Source organism: Leptidea sinapis, chromosome 16 (genome assembly GCF_905404315.1).
Source record: "Leptidea sinapis chromosome 16, ilLepSina1.1, whole genome shotgun sequence".
NCBI classification, from domain to species: Eukaryota; Metazoa; Arthropoda; class Insecta; order Lepidoptera; family Pieridae; genus Leptidea; species Leptidea sinapis.
Genome location: NC_066280.1, coordinates 11,443,639 through 11,451,743, shown reverse-complemented (window position 1 = coordinate 11,451,743; position 8,105 = coordinate 11,443,639). Strand labels below are relative to the sequence as shown.

Sequence of the window (8,105 nt, the reverse complement as noted above, 5' to 3'; positions counted from 1 at the left end):
GGAAAATTACTCAAATGTTCAAAGTTGACTTTGAAATCTTTCTCGATCATTTACTCAAAAATCTTTACCTTTAAATCTGAATGAAAGAGTAATTGAATCTCATATTGATTCAATATTCTTAGGCTGCATTTAGTGCTCGACCGACGGTCAGCGGTGACGTAGGTCTAGCGTAGCTATAACTATGAAGATATAATATAACATAAATGAACGCGTTCAATCCAGTGCTGATGAATTGCTACGCGCGTAGAGCTACGTCACGCTGACGCGCTATGGCGATGGCCGATGAATAAGTGCGTTCAGTACTACGCTGACCGAGCGACCGATCGTACGTGCGTCTGTATAATCGTCATCAAAAATCGTAAAGAATAACTCGTGTTCTGGCATGTTAGAATATACTCGTATTGTATAAATTTCTTCTTCAATTTGACGCTCTGTAAAATCTGGCTAAACATGATATCTTCTCCATCTTTTATTCTATAATCGTTTGCGCAAGTAGTACGCACATATTAAAGATTTTAAGCTGAATTTATTTTTCTTCGCAATTGTACACGCAACATCAAATTTGCTGACCGTCGGTCGACCACTAAATGCAGCCTAAAGATCCAAAAAAAAATCAATGCATGGGGCATGCAGAAGAGTTGGCGGCGGATGAACCCCTAGCGGGTCAACGGCGGCACTCGCACCTGGAGTATAGGTGACAGTCTTGGCGTCAGGTGGCAACCGGCCGTAAAACACACAGTGAAAACACAATCTCCTGACACAAAAATGAAAGTACAACATAAAAGGAAAGAGATACATACTAGGGCCTCCCCCCGAAGCGACGACTTCGGACTCAGTGCTACCAACATGCGCATAGCGTCTTGGAACAGTGGTTCTCTGACTGGGCGTAGCCAAGAATTGGCACAGCCCTGACATAGACGCAATATAAACATATGCTGTATTCTAGAAATAAAATGGAAAGGCTCGAAATCTAGGAATATTGGTCAAAATTACCAACTGTATTACCATGGCTCGTCTACTAGAAATGGGGTGGGCATTATACTTGAAAAAAATTTAAAACAAAGAGTTATTAAGGTACACCGAATAAATGATAGCATCATATACGTCAAACTCGCGCTCGACAATCAGCCCTGCCTTAACATTAACTTCTACTTATGCACCGCAGACAGGCTGCCGTAAGGAAGAAAAAGAAGCTTTTTGGGAAGAACTACAAGAGGTACTCCAAATTATACCAAATACGGACAGGAAAATCATTGTAGAAAATCTTAATGGACATGTAGGCAAGAAAGCTCCAAGGGACTGCAATGCCCATGGAAACTTATTAATAGTCAAACAACGTTTTAAACAATCACAAGATTTTAAACAAAACAAATACATCAATGACACTTCAGGAAAATTATTAACTACAAAGACATAAATAACAGGTGGCAGGAATATTTTCAAAAACTACTAAATGAAGAATTTCCACATTATCAAATATCACTTCTTTCTCCAATTTCTGGCCCTATAGAAGCCGTTGCACCTACTGAAGTTACAACCGCTATTATAGCAATGGAAAATGGCAAAGCCACAGGCCCTGATGAAATACCTACAGAGCTATGGAAAAAAGCAGGTGCCAATGGTGTAAAATGGCTAACAAAACTATTCAACCTGATTTTATCTAAAGGAACTATGCCAGACATGTGAAGACTTAGCAACATGATACCATTCTACAAGAATAAGGGAAACATAGCAGAGTGTGGAAATTACAGAGCGATCAAGTTGACGTCACATACCCTTAAGATCTGGGAAAGAGTTATGGTCAAGAGGCTGTATAAACTCACAACAATTTCACCAAATCAGTGCGGCTTTACTGCGGGAGTGGGCACTATTGGGCACATACCTTAAGGATACTAATGGACAAGTACAAAGCCCTTATAAAGGATCTGCATATGGTCTTTATAGATCTGGAAAAAGCTTTTGACAAATACCCCCTGTCCCCTGCTATTTAGTCTCCGTGGACACTTTTATATGCGGATGATGTAGTCCTAGTAGAGGAATCACTGCCGGAACTTCAAAGAAGCCTCGAAGCATGGTAGCATTGGAGGGAAAAGGTCTAAGAGTGAGCCGACAGAAAACTGAATATATGCACTGCAATTTCTCTGAAAGCGACACATATACCCAGCCAACACCCACAATCGAGGGAAACCCCTTGAATTAAGTAGACGAATTCAAACATCTCGGGTCCGTTATTAACAATAAAGCCAATATCGAAAGTGATATTCAAAATAGAATAAAAATAGGATGGCTGATGTGGAGATCTATTACTAGTGTTCTATATGACGCAAAAACGCCAATTAAAACTAAGGGTACCGTGTACAAACGAGCAGTGAGACCAGCTTTGGTCTATGCATCCGAATGCTGGGGAATGAGAAAGTGTGACGAACAAAAAATGCATGTCGCTGAAATGAAAATGTTGCGTTGGTCTGGGTGTGTTACACGGTCAGACAAAATGTAATGAGTATATCCGAGGCACCTTTAAAGTTACACCTATACATCATAAAATGCAGGAAGGCCGATTACGCTGGTATAGGCATGTAATGCGTAGGGAAGAACACCACATGACGAGGCGAGTCATGGATATGGATGAGGTGAAGAGAGGCACAAGCCGCCCACAAACTACCTGGACTAGAACTGTTAGCAATGACACGATGATGCTAGGCCTAACGCCAGTAATGACCCAAGATCGCAGACAGTGGCGATCTTGTATAAGGAGGGCCGACCCCAAATAGGGAATGTGCCAGGGGAATATATTGAGCGATACTGTATTGTAATGGGCAGGACGTATCAATTACCAGCAGCTGAACGTCCTGCTTGTCAAGACAAGTCCCTTATTTTCATTTAAAAAAAAAACACCAAAACGGCTATCTCATTCTCATACTCTATATTTTTAAGTAGTTTCTGGAACACGAAAAATATCTTTTTTGGACTCCCTCATATAAAATATTTTAAGTTAAAGGAATATTTCCAACATAACAAAATACTAAGTCACGCTAAATAATAAGGCTGTACCCAACAGAATACTTAATGGAAATATACTGCGGAATTCAGCAGTGCATGGAATCTAATGGCAAATATGTTTAATGTGTTGAATATTTTAATGTTATAGTTTATATTTCAGCAAATGTTGTTTCCGAAAATTACATGATATGAAGATCTTTAAGAAAGTCATAGATTCTAGTGATTTCCTTAGTATTTAAACATTTGGAAAATATAATTTAATATTGATATTGGCATTGTTGTATGTTGGAATTGACGAACAACATAATGTTATACTATTAGAGTTTATGTCATCCGTTTTAAGAATAACATTAAAGTGATTGAAACCGGAATTCCAATTTAAATAGTTTGTTCCTAATCGTACGACGTCCGATAATATATAAGTTATTTTAGAGCAATTCAATGAATACAAATTTTTTTTATAATAAAAAGTTACGACACGACTTGGACGTTAATCTAATGTTTTGTGATACGCCCGGACCATTGTACGTGGGTAACACTGAAAATGTTTAGAACTGGCCAGTTAGAAACATTGCTAGTGAAAACTTTTTTTTAATTTCAGTTTTAGAACTCTTTGGTAACCTAATGTAGTGTATTGTATTCATTTGCCATTTGTTTTTGTGAATTGGCGGCAAATCTAAAACTCTTGTTACACGTAAAAATGAACCTAACGCGAAAAAAATTTCCGTCAATGATTTGTTATGACTTTCGTTGTGGGCTTACTCAAGAACAAAGCTATGATAGGCTGCAATAAGCATTTCTTAATGAAGCCCCATCTCGTGCCACTATTTAGAATTGGTTTAAGGAGTTTAAGCGTGGACGTAGCAATCTCAATGATGATCCGCTTGAGGGACGTCCTTTAACAGCTACTACTGAAAATAACATCAGTGCTGTGCGACGCATGATAGAGGAAGATAAGAGAGTGACCTATCAGCAGATACGGGCAAGCCTAGGCATTGGTATGAGTCAAGTTCAAAAAATATGACACGAACATTTAGGCGTCAGGAAGCTTTGTACCAGATGGATTCCCCATACTTTAACCGACGATACCTTCGCATGGACTGGTGTCGCCAAATGTTAGATAAGTTCAACGGCGGTGACTCAAATGCTATATTTGACATCGTCACATGTGATGAAAGCTGGAAAAGTTTATACACTTTTAAAATACTTTCAAAAATTTCAAACCATTTGGCGTTTAATTTGTGTAGTTTCTATTCGGTTTTGCTCTATTTTCAAGCACACAGTGCATGGTTTCTGGTTATTCAAATCAAAATATTTTATTGCATGTCATATTTTTACAAAAAGGTGGTAATTAAAAAAAAAACGGGTAAATCGTACAAGCATTTTGACTTGCACTGCCTAAATGCCTATATGATATGCACGTCCCTGGTACGCTCGTGCAGGTTTGATTATCACGGAAAATACCCGGTAGATTATTTTAAAAACGTGATCCTAAAATCTGAACGAAATAATAGTTACAAACCGATTTTAACGGCTTTTAAATATAAAACCATCTTCAAAGCCTCGGTCAAACAAACTAGGGGACTGTATACTTTTATTCATATTAAACGATATTACTTTTCAGATAATGGTGGCGAGTGTTTTGATAGTGCTCGGTGTGTGGTGGCTGGTCCGAACTATCCTCTCAGTACTAATCAATTTGATCTGTCCAGTCTTGGTTGTAATAGTCGCTGTGGTAAATAAATTAACAATTGATCGCTTTAATTATTAATATATCTGTATGGATATATACATATTCATTTATTTATATTCGCTTATAAAATGCTCACAGAATACCTTTATTTATTTATGGTGTATGTGGATGATGCAGCTGCTGTACTCAATAACTGTTGTATTAATTTACATTTACTTTTTTGACTTACTCGTGTAAGACATTGACTATTTGACGTTTAAGTGTGTCTGTTGCATCATTTTACATTTTACATATTATATTGTAATTTGAAATTATTTGTAAATCGATGTACTTAAATGTAAATCTTGCTACTTCTTCTCATTAGATCAACCCTTTGCGAAGTAGCGGTAGATTCAATAATAAAAATATTTTATTTATTTTTATTTTTTGACATTCACAAGTGTCATTTCCGTGACCTACGTGAATAAACTGATTTTGATTTGATTTGATATTACTAGCTGATGCCCGCGACTTCGTACGCGTCGACAAAGAGTTTTAAAAATAATAAGCAAATTTGGAACTGAAGATGATCTTGTGTCCTATTCCAGTTCGGGTTTCCGTTTTCACTCCCGTTCACAACTTATATAAATCTTATTTCGAGAAACCTACTGTTGGTATAGTTTTAGCTTATCGACGTAAATTTCATTTTTTCACAAATCCCGCGGGATCCTGTTACATAGTGGACATTGTAAGTACATTTTGAGACAGGGCGTGACCGCAAACTCACTACACTCAAGACCTCCAAACGGTCCGAAACTAGTCAGTACTGTAGCGCGTGAGTCTTTCCTCACACGCGGGATCGTTATAGAATAAAACAATCTAATATATTCTGTTATTTTGATATTCTTATTCATAAATTTTTTCTATTAATTATATTTATAATTATATTACTATTTATTTAGTATTAGCTGACCCGGCAAACGTTGTTTTGCCATATAAATTGTATTGATCTTGTGCTTGCTAGTTGATAAGAGATGGCGCTAGTTGTATTCAGTAGTAACAATCACACTTCTTAAAAGAAAAATAAAAATATTTTGTATAATGCACACCATAGTTTTATAAATTATAGCCTATTTGTTATTCTGGTGTGTAAGCTATATTATTGTAAAGCTTCATCAAAATCTATTCAGTAGATTTAGCGTTAAAGAAGTTCAAACATACATCCAGACATACAAACTTTCACATTTATAATATTAGTAGGATCAACATCATGTCGAAGGCCGACCGTTCTTACTTTACTTCATTCTCTATCTCTTTTATACGATTATGTTCTCCTTCGCGTCACTTGAATCTCTTTTGAATATTATATTTTAAATCTTTACGGCCAACCTTATACTTAACATTGAGTTCTTATATACGGATAAGAACTCCTTGTTACAGTACAAACACCGATGAATCTTGAGTAACGCAGATGAAAATAAATGTACTAAGTAATTAATGAAATTAATACTAAGAGCTTGATTGAAAGGATTCATAATCAATTACGCGAAGCCACACCAGAGCATTCGTCTGGTGTGGCTTCGCGTAAAATGCCATATGCCAAAAAGTGATCCCTAAATTGGATCAGAGATTGGACTAGTGCGTAAGTAATATTCGAATTTGGTCCGAGATTTCTATACCTGTATTTTTTTTTATGAAAAAGCAGGACAATCAGCTCGATCTATTTGGCCGCGTGCAACGTAGAGCAGCTCGAATTGTGGGGGACCCAGTGCTCTGTGAACGGCTGGATCACTTGGCGTTGCGTAGAGAAGTCGCTTCATTGTGTGTCTTCTATCGCATTTATCACGGGGAGTGTTCCGAAGAGCTGTTTAACCTGATTCCTGCCGCCGAATTCCACCTTCGACACGCCACAAGTTAGGATATCATCCTCACCATCTGGATGTGTGGCGGTCCTCCACAGTGCGGTTTTCAAGGAGCTTTCTTCCACGTACTACAAAGCTGTGGAATGAACTTCCTTGTGCGGTGTTTCCGGGACGATACGACATGGATACCTTTAAAAAAAGCGCGTACACCTTCCTTAAAGGCCGGCAACGCTCCTGTGATTCCTCTAGTGTTGCAAGAATTTGTGGGCGGCGGTGATCACTTAACAACAGGTGACCCGTACGCTCGTTTGTCCTCCTATTCCATAAAAAAAAAACGCTTAGTTATATAAATTAATTTGTTACAGGTTTGTGTACCGCAGCTCCGAGCACCGTTGCTCGGACAGAACTACCCAATGTTGGCTAACATGCTACGAGATATACTGACGAAATTAGCCGATAACATTCATCCTTAAAAGTGAAAACGTTCTGTAAAAATTGTAATTTTTTTTAATTACTATGGCACTGTACATTTTTATTTGCGATACATTTTCTACAAAATAAACCCTTTTTCAATGAATTGGTATGAAAGATTGCAAATTGTTGTTAAACTATATTTTGACAATTACTTTTCGGATGAACCCGAGAGGTCGCGGGTACGAGAACCGCATAGTTCATATAAATTTTGGTTACAAATTTAACTTATAGTATAATCCCAGAGGTGAGGGTTATCACTTTAAAATAACAAATTGTGGAGATTTAAAAGAGCGACAACGCCAATTGTAGATTTGGCCACAACCTGAGGTTGACTTATGGCCGTTCCCAATATACCATCTACAGATAGAGATAAATTACAACTTTCTACTGTCAGTAATTAGCTGTCACTAATCTGAAGCTGTCCCAATATACCCGATAAGTCATTCTTATCGCCATAAATTGGGACGCGTGATTTGCAATTTCCATACAAACTTCTTTTGCTGGTAAGCTATACGTCGTCCCATTGCCAGACAGCGTGTACGGATAAGGTGAGTTACCGTCGATAAATTTATTTGGACAGAAAAGTCAACGATAGTTACGATTTTTATCTCAACTAAGAGATAGACTGAATATTGGGAACGGCTGTTAGTTGTGTATGATTTTATTTTGAAGGTTTTAAAATAAAAAAAGCAAGCGTAATTTATTAATGAATCACCCAAAACCCCAAGTGCTTGTGAACCACGGTAGAGTAGGGTTGATATGATAAGCTTAGGTTTAATAATATTATCACAAATATTTATTACAAGTAGCTCTAATTACACTTACATTTAAATTTTTTGGAGTATCTTTAGTTCCTTATATTGTAATAGATTAAAATGAAATTATATATGAAACTAGCTGATACTCTGCGACGTCGTTCGCGTACATATTTTTACATCTTGGGTTATATTATTGGACTTAGTAGGGATCCCTAATTTTTTTGAAAATGCAATGTACCCTATATCAGCTGGGGATAATGTAGCTTCCCAACAGTGAAAGAATTATTCAAATCGGTTCTTTTGAACTGATTTGATTGTTTTTACAAACAATCAAATCTT

General features: G+C 37.2%; 1 long non-coding RNA gene across 1 annotated transcript; it reads left to right on the top strand.

The window, feature by feature from the left end:
• The first annotated feature begins 4,621 nt into the window (after positions 1 to 4,621).
• Positions 4,622 to 7,111, top strand: LOC126968776 (uncharacterized). The gene is made up of 2 exons (XR_007730280.1): positions 4,622 to 4,735; positions 6,900 to 7,111. It is a non-coding gene; the product is annotated as an uncharacterized LOC126968776 (long non-coding RNA).
• The last annotated feature ends 994 nt before the right edge of the window (positions 7,112 to 8,105 follow it).